This window comes from Mobula hypostoma, chromosome X2, assembly GCF_963921235.1.
Source record: "Mobula hypostoma chromosome X2, sMobHyp1.1, whole genome shotgun sequence".
Taxonomy (NCBI): Eukaryota; Metazoa; Chordata; class Chondrichthyes; order Myliobatiformes; family Myliobatidae; genus Mobula; species Mobula hypostoma.
In genome coordinates this window covers 5,765,131-5,778,169 of record NC_086129.1, presented here as the reverse complement: position 1 = coordinate 5,778,169, position 13,039 = coordinate 5,765,131, and positions in this window count along the sequence as shown.

The following is a 13,039-nucleotide window of genomic DNA, read 5'->3' as shown; positions in this document are numbered from 1 at the left end:
TCAGGTTGGTGCTGCATCCCAAGAGAGGGAATTTGTAGAATGCCCCCGAGATGGCTTTTTAGAACAGCTTGTGGTTGAGTCCAATGGGAGAAAAGGCAATTCAGGAGTGGGATTTGTATAATGAACTAGATATGATTAAGGAGCGTAAGGTTAAATAACCCTGCAGAAACAGTGATGTTACAATGATAGTATTTACGCCGCAGTTTGAGAGGGAGAAGATAAAGTCAGATGGATCAGTATTAGAGTGGAGTAAAGGGAATGACAGAGGCATGAGGGAGGGGCTGACCAAAGTCGGTTGGAAGTGGACAAGAACAGGGACGATGGTAGAACAGCAATGGTTGGAGTTTCTGGGGGCAGTTTGGAAGGCACGCGATAGACACGTCCCGAATATGAAGAAGTATTCCAAAGGGAGGATGAGGTAACTGTGTTTGACAAGGGAAGTCACAGACAACATGAAAGCGAAAGAGAGGGCATACAATGTCGCAAAAATTAGCAGGATGTTGGAGAATAGAGAAGGTTTTGAAAACCAAGAGAAAGTAACAAAAATGCAATCAGAAGAGAAGAGATAAGATATGAGGGAAAACAAGCCAACAATGAAAACGAGGACACAAAAATGTAAAGAGTAAAAGCCAGCTGAGAGTGGCTAATGAACCCCCTAGAAAATGAGGCCGGAGAGGTAGGAATGGGAGACAGAGAAATGACAGTGGTACTTAGTTAGTATTTTGTGTCAATCCTCACTGGAAGATACCGTACAAGAAATGTCAGAAATGTGAGTGTCAGGGGACAGAAATGAGCATCATTGCTATTACTAAGGGGAAAGTACGTGGGAAGATGAAAGGTCTGAAGGTAAATAAATCCCCTGAACCAGTTGGACTACACCGGTGTGTTCGGAAGGAGGCAGCTGAGGAGAATGTGGAGGCATTAGTAATGATCTTTCAAGAATCACTAGGTTCTGGATCATTCAAGACGACTGGAAAACTGCAAAGGTCACTTCACTCTTTAAGAAGGGAGAGCAGGTGAGGAAAAGAAATTATCGGTGTGTTAGTCTGGACGTGGTGTGACTGGGAAGATGTTGGAGTCCAGTATTAAGGACGAGCTTTTGGGTACATGGAAGCACATGATAAAATAGACCAAAGACAGCAGGGATTCCTTTAAAGAGAGATCTTGCCTGACAAATCTGTTGGAATACTTTGAGGAGCACAAAGCCAAGATAGACAAAGAAAGATTTCAAACAGAATTGATGCCTTTGTGTCCAGGTTTCCAGAGGATATGAAAAAGGTGAATGGGCAAATAGTGCTGTGGAAGACAGATCAGGAAAATGGGCAAAGAAGTGATAGATGGATTATCGAGTAAGGAAGTCGCACGTGCATTTAGTAGAAGGAATAAAGGCATGGATGATTTTGTGAACAGGGAGAAAATTCAAAATTCTGAGGTGCAAAGGGACTTGGGTGTCCCTGTGCAGGATTCCCTAAAGGTTAACTTTTAGTCTGAGTCAGTGGTAAGACCAGCAAACACATTATTTGTCGTTTAGCCTCCCAATCTCTTAGTAACTAACCATGAAAAAGATATTTTATTAAGAGAGAAAATAAACCAAAACTAAAAAAAAACGGAACTGCTGTCTATCTCCCCTATTTATTTCTGTTCTTGAGGAAAGATGTCGACCTGAAACGTAGACTGTCCATCTCTCTCCACACATACTGACTGACCCGCTCGGTTCCTCCAGCATTTTGTGTCTGTTTGATCGGGAAATCTCTGCTCTCCGTCCCGCGGAAAACCCTTGGGGAGACATTAGTTCTCCACCTGCTTTCGTCGGGTCAAACCACGGGAACGGTTTGTGTCGGCCACCCGACTGCGCCTGAGGCCGAGCGGACTTTCCACCGATCCCCAGGGCCGCGGTGCCCGAGTCTCCCCCCAATCCCTGGGGCCGCACTGCCCGAGTCTCCCCCCGATCCCCGGGGCCGCGCTGCCCGAGTTTCCCCCCGATTCCCAGGGCCACGCTGCCCGAGTTTCCCCCCCGATCCCGGGGGCCACGCTGCCCGAGTCTCCCCCCCGATCCCGGGGGCCACGCTGCCCGAGTTTCCCCCCGATCCCCGGGGCCGCACTGCCCGAGTTTCCCCCCCCGATTCCCAGGGCCACGCTGCGCGAGTTTCCCCCCGATCCCCGGGGCCGCGCTGCGCGAGTTTCCCCCCGATCCCCGGGGCCGCGCTGCGCGAGTCTCCCCCCGATCCCCGGGGCCGCGCTGCCCGAGTCTCCCCCCCGATCCCCGGGGCCGCGCTGCCCGAGTCTCCCCTCCGATCCCCGGGGCCGCGCTGCCCGAGTCTCCCCCCGATCCCCGGGGACTCTCTGATTCTCTGCTTCTCCCCCCAGTCTCTGTCACCCTGGATGTGGAAACGGCGAATCCGCGGCTCGAGGTGTCTGAGGATCGAAAGAGTGTGAGATTGACCGGGACCCGGAGGGATCTCCCTGACACCGGGAAGAGATTCACATACTGGACTTGTGTGCTGGGATCGAAGGGATTCGCATCGGGGAGACATTACTGGGAGGTGGAGGTGACGGGGATTCGGGGCTGGTATCTGGGAGTCGCCGCAGAGTCTGTGGAGAGGAAGGGATGGGTCAGTCTGAGTCCGGAGACCGGATTCTGGATCATCGGGCGGATTTATGACGTGTTACATTGGGATTATAATGTATTCAGTTTTCGCCCCTCCCCTGAGTCCCGTCTCCCTGCCGGTCCCATCCCCGGGAGGGTGGGAGTTTATCTCAGTTACGAGTCCGGGACAGTTTCATTTTACAACGCGGAGACCAAGTCCCATCTCCACACCTTCACTGGGAATAAATTCACAGGGAAATTTTATCCTTTCTTCATGACCTGGGATGAAAACCAGTGGCTGAGAATCTGCTCCGGTTCCGCTCCGGGTCTGTAAACGGGTCGGGTCCCGGGACCGGCGTCAGGAGTAAAGTCCCTGTAAATATAAATGTGCGGAGAGTGAAATAAACACATGATGAGAATTATCGATCCGTTAATTTTAACTCTTTCACCGCATCCGACAACGGAACAGAAACACCGCGGATTCAGCAGCAGCCGCGGGCGGTGGGTCCTGAGCTCTCCCGGGTCCTAAAGTCCACCCGCACTTAGACAGGTTAAATGGGACAAGTGGGGGTGGTGCTGACTGGGAGAGGGGGGTCAGGGTGAATCTTGGTCAGACCATAACACACAGGAGCAGAATTAGGCCGTTCAGCCCATCAACTCCGCTCCGGCATTCAATCCTGGCTGATCCTGGATCCCACTCAACCCCATAACCCTGCCTTCTCGGCATATCATTTGATGGCCTGATCGATTAGGAAATGACCAACTTCCGCCTTAAATATACCCACAGCCAGCCTCCACTGCAGTTTGTGTTAGAGTATTCCACAGGTTCACTACTCTCTGACTAAAAATATTCCTCCCTACCTCTGTTCAAAAGGTCTCCCCTCAGTGTTGAGACTGTGTCCTCTAGTCTGGATATCCCCACCACATGAAACAACCTCTCCACATCCACCCTATCTAGTCCTTTCAACACTCGGTAGGTTTCAATGAGACCCCTCTTTCCTTTCTGAGATATGGGACTCGCACGTTGATTGAACTCCAAGTATGTCCTAACTTGTGTCTTATAAAGGCTCAGCATTATTTCCTTGCTTAAATATTCTATTTCCCTTCAAAGAAAAGCCAACATTGCATTTCCCTTCTTTACCACAGACTGAAAATGTGAAATAACCTTCTGGGACTCTTGCAGGAGAACTCCTAAGCCCCCTGCACCCGTGAATTTCCTGTCTATTTAAATAACACTGAGCAATATTATTCCTTGGACTAAAATGCATGATCATATATTTCCCAACACTGTCTTCAATCTGCCAACTTTTTAACCATTCCTCCAATTTGTCTAATCCTGCTGCAATCGCATTGCTTCCTCAGCACTACCTACCCCTCCACCTATCTTTACAACATCCACAAACTTTGCCACAAAGCCATCAATTACATTATCTAAATCATTGACAATGTGGCAGTCCCAAGACTGACCCCTGAGGAACACCACTAGTCACTGGCAGCCAACCGGAAAAAGCCCTATTTATTCCCACTCGCTGCCTCCTGCCTGTCAGCCATTCCTCTGTCCATGCCAGTATCTTTCCTGTAATACCATAGGATTTTATCGTGTTCAGCAGCCTCGTGTGTGGTACCTTATCAAAGACCTTCTGAAAATCCAAGTAAATGATATCCACTGCCTCTCATTTGTCCACCCTCCTCTTCACTTCCTCAAAGACCTCTAAAGGTTTGTTAGGCCCGGTTTTCCTTCACAGAAATCATGCTGACATTGATTTATTTTATCATTATGCTCCAAATACTTTGAAAACCCAACTTTGATAAAGACTACAATACTTTCTCTACCTCTGTGGTCAGACTAACTGGCCTATAATTTCCTTTCTTTTGCCTTCCTCCCTTCTTAGAGAGTGCAATTTTCTATTTCCCAGTCCTCCAAGACCATGCAAGAATCAAGTGATCTTTGAAAGATAGTGAGCAATGCATCTATTATCTCTTCAACATCCCTCAGTACTCTGGGATGTAGTCCAACTGGTCCAGGTGACTTATCCACCTTAAGACCTTTGAGTTTGTCCAGCACTATTTCCTTTGTAACAGCAAAGTCAATCCTGTTACTCAATCCAATTACTCAATCCTGCTGTGTCTTCCACAGTGAAAATTGTTGCAAAGTATTCATTAAGTTCATCTGCCATTTCTTTGTCCCCCATTACGACCTCACCAGTATTATTTTCCAGTGGTCGAATATCAACTCTCATCTCCCTTTCACTCCTTATTTAACTGGGGAAAAACTCTGACTGTCCTGCTTCATATTATTGGCTAGTTTGCCTCATATTTCATCTTTAACATTCTTACTGCTTTTCAGTTGCCTTTTTTTGGATTTTCAAAGCATCCAATAATCGAGCATCCCACTCACTTTTGCTACCTTATGTGCCATTTCCTCAGGTTTTACACAGTCCTAAACTTCCCTGGTCAGCCACGGGTGCCTACCCCCGCCATTTGAGACCTTCTTCTATGTGCCGAACATACGCTAATACAATTTAAATTAGCGCATAGGCCCATATGTCTAAAGATAAATTAGCCTGTTTTTATTCGAATATAAACCCTACTTGTGACAGATGTCACTCTGAGGTGGCTTCCTTAACTCATATGTTTTGGTCCTGTCCTCTTTTGGAAAATTTCTGGAAAGGTATTTTTGATATTATTTCAACAGTTTTGCGTTTTGATTTACAACCTCATCCTATTACAGCAATTTTTGGTTTGCCAATGATAGAACATAGACTTTTATCCTCTTCAGCCTGTCGGATGATCGCATTTGTTACTTTAATGGCCAGATTATCCATTTTATTGAACTGGAAGGAGACCAATCCTCCTACCACATTTCAATGGTTTTCCCAAACTATATCATGTTTAAATTTAGAAAAAAAAATCAGAAGTGACATTTCTATCCTTCGGTTACATTTGAAGAGACTTGGAAACCATTTATGCAACATTTTCATCTGATGTAATTTGACCTTTCCGAATCCTTCTCATTAATTTAAAATATATGAATAGAGGAGCGGAGTTGACGATATCACTGAACATGTTCGATTTAAGATATTGGTCTTGCCTTGTTTTGTCCCGTTTGCTTTTTTGGGGGGTTTAGATATTAGTTGTTTCCTTTTTGTTTTTTTTTTGGGGGGGGGGGTTCTTTGTATTTTTTTTTTCTTTTTATTTCTTTCTTCTCTATGATTAATTATATTAAGAGTTTGGAATCTATTATACCTTTATTATTTGAAATCTTTTTTGTACATGATTATCAACAATAAGATTATTCCAATCTCTCTGTATCAATATTGTTATTCTGTTTATAATTTTGGAAAATTAATAAATAGATTTAAAAAGAAAGAAAGAAAGAACTTCTTCTGTGGGACATGTCTATCCTGCACCTTGCAAACTATTCCCAGTTGCTTCAGCCACCTCTGCTCACCGTCATCCCACCAGTATTCTCCTCCAATTCACCTGGGCAAGTTCCTCTCTCATGCCTCTGTAATTTCTTTTATTCCATTGTGAGACTGATATACGTGACTTAGGCTTCTCCCTATGAAAATGCAGTATGAATTCAATCATATTATGATCACTGCCTCTGACGGGTTCCTTTACTTTAAGCTCCTGAATAAGGTCAGGGTGATTATACAACACCCAATGAAGGATGACCTTTCCCCAAGTCGGCCCAAGCACAAGCTGCTCTGCAAAGCCGTCTTGTAGGCATTCAACAAATTCCCTCTCTTGTGATCCGACTCCAACCTGATTTTTCCCAATCCCCTTGGATATTGAAATCCCTGATTACAGTTGTGACATTACCATTATTACATGCCTTTCCCCACTAAATACTGTGAATTAACTTAAAGTTATTCCCAGAAATTGATAAAGTTTTTATCTGAAAACGATCTACCCCACAAAGATTGTTACTAAGACCGCAATTGATTTTTTAGCCTCATATGCATCACACTGAAATAGTGTGTGTTTAACAGTTTCATAATCTCAAAATGTACATGACACAGCATGATGTCTTCCAATTATATACAAGGTATAATTAAGCATAGTGTGGGCAATTCTAAGCTGTGTCAATATAATTCCTACCCTTTTTGTTTTAAGGCCTTTTTCTATAAACCCATCAGGTTTATGTATTCTGTAAAGGTGTCTGTCTTTATGTTCATTATCCTAGAGATCTTGCCATAAGCCACTAATTCCTAACCTTAGTTTCTGATTTGCTCAGTGGAAGGTCTATATCCACAGTTGAATTTTTAACAGGTTTTTTTGCTAAACAGTCACCCTGATCATTTCCCTCAACAGTGCGATGTGCAGGGTCCATAATGTGCAGACATATGAACCAAACTTTGTATATGAAATACTGTTTGATGAGTTTCTAACAGTAAATTTGACCTACTGCTGGAATGACCTGTTTTAAGTCTTATCAAAACCGAAAAGGATTCTGAACAAATTACAAATTTGCAAGGACCAATTTCCTCCACCCACTGTAAGCCTAAAAGGATGTCAATGAATTATGCTTCATATACTGATTAGTGGCTGGCAAGTTATTTCTTTATCATTACCTGCAATTGAGACACAAAGAAAGAAAACAGCCACACCAACATTCCCAGTTAAATTATCATTTCATCCATCTGTAAAAATGGTTACCATATGATGATAACTTTCATTAGTATACCGATGAACCAGCAGACTCTCAGGCAGAACATAATCCTATTGTGTTACCTAAAATTAACTGAAGTCATTGGGAAAAAACAAGGTGGTGCTACAGAGAAAGCTACAGTGGGACATGTTGTATCGCCCAATACACCCATATTCCCAACCACCCAAAACTAAAAACATTCTTCTTGTGATGTTCCCAACAGTCCTCTAACACACATTTAACATGATGATATTTCCTTACCCCTCAAATTAATCCAGTATGTTAACAGCAACTTCACCCTCTGTCATTGTGAGGGCAATTGTCCCAGTTCAACCAGTAAAGCCGAAACAGGAGACGACCTTTCTGCACCACAACACAATCTTAAAGCGTGTGCTGGTATCACGTCCAAAGAGAATAAAGTTGAAGATGAAGCTGATCCTTGAGCCACACAGCCAGAATCAAGAACAGATCAAATGAAACAAATATAAACAATCAACAAAGAGTTTTGGGTTGCACCCCATAATACCCACACATATCAATCATTTCACTGATACAGTGTTTCCATGTCAGTTTATCATACATCCACATGCCTGGAAAACTTACCACTGAAAATTCCTCAAGAGATTAATCATATAACTTCAAATCATGTGCAGGTCTATTAATCCTGTTTGTAAAACACAAAACGTGTTTTAGTGACTGAAAGCTTAACATCTTTATCCATTTCCCCACTGTTTGTCCTATTAATTGTAAATTGCATCCTATTTACAGTAAAATTGAAATACCACCTCTAATCTATAAAGTTACATCATCTGCATATAGTGATTTACCCACCAGAGTACCTATTTCAGAGAAAATATCATTAATCATAATATTAAATAATAAAGGGCTACAAATACTGTCTTGTGGGGTCCCATTCTATATCTCGTAGAAACACAAACATAATATGCCCACCCATTCCTGCACAGTCTGTCCAAATAAAAAAACTCAGATAAATTATGCAATCTGCCCTCATTCCTAATTTCCAAAATTTAATCAAAAGTCCTTCCTTCCATAACATATCATATGCGTTTACAATATTAAAGAATACTGCTATTACAACATCTTTATTTAACTGTGCTTTCCCAATATCATCTTTAAAACATACAACTGAATCTAATGTAATTCTACCCTTGCAAAACCTGCTGTGATAAAACATTATATCACCTCCTTTCCAAAATATAACTCAAGCACTGGATTACCATACATTCCATCAGTTTACATAAATGGGTAATTAACGATATAGGCCCAAAACGAGAAGGATCAGATGGGGATCTCCCAGGTTTCAGAACAGGTACAACTGCTGCCATATTCCATGAGGGAGGAAGATGGCCTGATCTCCAAACACAGTTCAAACATTTAATATTTTCAAGGGAGAGAATTGCAATCACATATATCACCCTTCCCTGGGGCGCCTGACCTGCATTAATAATAGACTTCTTAAATTCCTCCAAAGAAAACCCTACATTGGTGATATTATCATTGCTACAGCTGATTTCCAACACATCGGGGTACAGTATTCACTGAAAAACATGTCCCTACATTGTTTATTCTTCATTTAAATTGTCTTGATTATGAATGACAGCAAACGACCCAGCCAGTAACACAACCTTCCCTGTTTCAGTAATAATCATTTTGCCTTCATTAATTAACACTGCAATAGTATGATCATTTCAAATCATCCATTTCCTTAACCACATCGCCAACATCTTCAAGTTTAATATCCCTTCCATTATTATCTCAATATGATTCCAGTAAATCACTGCCTTGCTCATCACGGTTTGTACCCTTTTACTCTTAATACATCATCACATAATAACTTACATTTCTCCCCATTTGCTTTACCAAATCCTTCAGCTCTTAGAAGTGGCCCCTGTCCCTGATATACTGTAAATCCAAACTCAAGCTCAGAAAGACAGGATGGCTGACTGACGTTCACATTAACGAATCCCTGTGTGAGTTCTCATTTGACCGACAGTCACTACAGCCAGTGACAGCATTGGTCAGTGTTGGATCTGAGCTACGATAGGCCGGGTGGAAATCTGCCCCATGTTCAGCCCCTCCTCTTCCGCTCCATCGCCATGGTGAAGTTCAGCGAGTTGCTGCTGTCGGTGGTCGCCGGTCTCGGCGTCCACAGGGACGGGCGCGGTTCCCCTTCGCGCCTCGATGAGTCTGTTTCGGCACAGAATGGGTAAAACTCTTGGCAGTGTGGAGGGTCAGAGAGATCTTGGGGTCCGTGTCCATACGACACTCAAAGCTGCTGCGCAGGTTGGCAGTGTTGTTAAGAAGGCGTCTGGTGTGATAGATTCATCAACCGTGGGACTGAGTTCAAGAGCTGGGAGGGAATGTTGAAGCTGTATAAGGGCTTAATTACACCCCACTTGGAGTACTGTGTTCCGTTCTGGTCACCTCACTAGGAGGATGTGGATACTACAGAGAGAGTGCAGAGGAGATTTACAAGCACGTTGTTCTTGGATTGGAGAGCATGCCTTATGAGAATAGATTGAGTGAACTTGGCCTTTTCCCCTTGGAGCGCTGGAGGACGAGAGGTGAGTAGACAAAGCTTAACAGGATGCTGCTCGGATAAAGTGAGACTGGACAATTTAGGGATCTAGTTTCTCTGGAGCGGCTGAGGCTGAGGGAGGTCTGACAAATGTTTACAGGAACGTGAGAGGCACAGACAGAGTGGACAACCGGTATTTTGATCTCTATGGAGGAAATGTCTAATACCAGAGGGCATGCACTTCAAGAGAAAGGGGAAAAACTACCTCATTGGTCCTTTTTGCACTATTTAAGTATTTTGTAATTTGGTGTAATTTTGTATCTTGTCTCTGCATAGCTGCTGTTAAAAAAACAGTTACAAAAGACAATGATTTTAAAAACCTGACTCAGAATGTTGAAAGGAGAATTGCGTTTCAAGTTTTGTTTTTCATACCCATCGTGGTGGGTGTCTGGAATGAATGTCAGGGGTTGTGGTGGAGGCAGATGTGATGGAGGCTATTAGATACCCACCACGATGGATATGTGGAAATGTGTGGAAAATGGAGTGATGTGGACCCGGTGTAGGCAGAGAGATTGGTTTAGTAAGGAATGAAATGACCAGTTCAGTTGGTTCAGAACAACACAGGCAGCGGAAGGACCTGTTATGGACAAGTACAGCCAGTAGAGCAGGTAAACTGGGTAAAGTGTTCCCAGTCAGGGAACAGACTGTGACGTCAGTGGATATGCTGGCATCACAGTTCTCTCACTAAAGGTACTTTACTGCTGGATAAAATGAAGTTTGTGATATTTATAAAGATGTGATGAATTATACTGCTCAGGCATCTCGTCCTAATGAGGAAATTACAGTTACTGTGAAAGCTGAAGAAAGGTATCCTGGTGTAACTGGTGTTATGTGGGAAGCTGTAATGGGTGGGGTATCTGTATCCCAGTCTACTTGTGAAGGGACAGAATGGGATTAAAATATTTGGAGTGGAATGCGAGAAGCCAGATTTATAACGTTCAAGACTTCAAGAAGTGTATTTCTGATTTCTTAGATGCTCCCGATGTTATATGTATTCAGGAACCTGGTTATTTGCACATTTTAAGTTTTGAGTGTATGATTATATTGCTGTTCGGCTTGACAGGTTAGTTGGTACAGGAGTGGCTAGGATATAGTGTTGCGGATGTCAATGAAATAGATGTGGGATTTTTTGTAGCGATATTTTATTCAACAGGTAGGTGTATAAAAGTAGTTAATTTTTACAACCCTTGTAGAAAAAATTCTATTGATTTGTGTGAAAATGTATGCAGTTCTCGCTCACCAAGGGGTGTATGGTGTGGGGATTTTCGCGCACATAGTTCACTGTGGGGTCGAATGCGGAATGATGGTAATGGTTTAATTGAGGAAGAGTTTTTCAACTTGTCTGTCTGAATGGGCACGAGATTTAATGTTCATAGCAGTTCTGAAACTGCTACAGAATGTTGAGGAAGATGTGTTATTTTACAATGAAAGGTTATGTCATGTTATTCAGCAAACTGCGTTGAAAATGATTCCCATTACGAACGGAATAGTAGGAGAAAGGCTGTACCATGGTGGACTGAGGAGTGTCCAGAGGCAATTAGGGAGAGAAATAATGCGTTTGGGGAAGTGAGGAAGTATCCGTCTTCGAGTGACCTTATTAAATATAAAAGGGCACAGGCCGTGGTGAGGAAAGTGGTGAAGATTGCGATAAGGGTTTTCGGGAGGTCATATTGTGATCATATTGAAAAGGGATTGGCAGTTCAAACGTCTCCAGTAAAGGATGATATGTTATTGTCTGATCAGACATATGGCTGACAACTCCCTTCAGATAATATTACAATTTCTGAATTGTGTTTGGAGGTTTGACCATCTTCCTCATGGAAAATGGTTGTAGTAGTGTCTATTCTAAAAGCTGGGAGCTCCCCGTCTGATCTTTCTGGTTAGAGGCCACTATCGTTAGTGTCTCATTTATGTAAACGTATGGAATTTATGGTAATCGAATTCTTGAGCTATTTTTGGAAAAGGGAAGTGATTTTGCGTTTTATCAGAGTGGATATCAGAAGGGTAGAAAAACATTGGATTCAGTCTTATGTTTGGAAGATCATATTACGAAAGCACAGGTAAATATAGATGTTGTAATCGCAAAATATGTTGATATTGAAAAGGCTGATGATATTTATGGAAGGACGGACTTTTGATTATATTTTGGAAATGATTTTGAGGGGGTGATTGAATAATTTTTATCTGAGTTTTTTTTTATTAGGACGTCCTGTGCAGGTACGGGCGGACAAGTTATATTCGGGTTCTACTAGATAGAGATTGGGAACCCACAAAGTATTTATTATTTCATATTATGATTAATAATGTTTTCTCTGAGATAGGTTCTGGGGTGTGTAAATTACTATCTGTAGATGATGGAGGTTTAAGGTAGAAATTTCATTTTTACTGAATATAGGATGCAAAAACAATTAATAAGGTCGAACAGTCGGCAAATAGTGGGATTTAATTTTTCGGTGGCAAAAAGAAACACAAGTCATGTGTTTCATAAACAGGATTAACAGACCTGTACTTGATTTGAAATCATATGATCAAACTCTTGAAGACGTGTCAGTGTTAAGATTTTCAGGCTTACCCTGATCTGTGCGCACCTCAAACCTATCGACACCCCGAAATCTACCCACATACCTAGACCTGTGCGCACCCAAAACCCGCTGACATCCCCACATGCACATTAAATTATCACAGAGCAAGAATCATTTCAAACACTTCTCAAAATAGCTGCCTCCACCTCAAATCAAATAGCAAGAACAAAGTTCAAATTTCGAAGCGCATTTGTTTTTATGTCTCTATAAATAAAACAACCTTGAGATTTATTACACCCGTAAATCCAAGGACTCCCCAAATCCGTGTACATCCCTAAATCAACCGAGACATCCAAATCTGTGTGCAGCCCTAAATGCTGCCAAATGCCTGTGCACCCTCAAATGCTTAAAGCAGTGTGCACCCCCAAATTCACCGACATACCCTGAAACCTTCGCACACCCGCAAATCAATGTGCAGCCCGATTTCCATGTGCACCCCCAAACCCGCTGTCTCTCCAACATGCACATTACATTATCGCAGAGCACGAATCAGTTCAAACAGTTCACAAATAGGTGCCTCCATCTTCAAAGGTTCAAAATGCAAACTGCATTCATTTTAAAAGTGTTTCTGTATGTCTGCATCTCTGTGTGTTTATATGCGTCCTCGTATGTGTCTG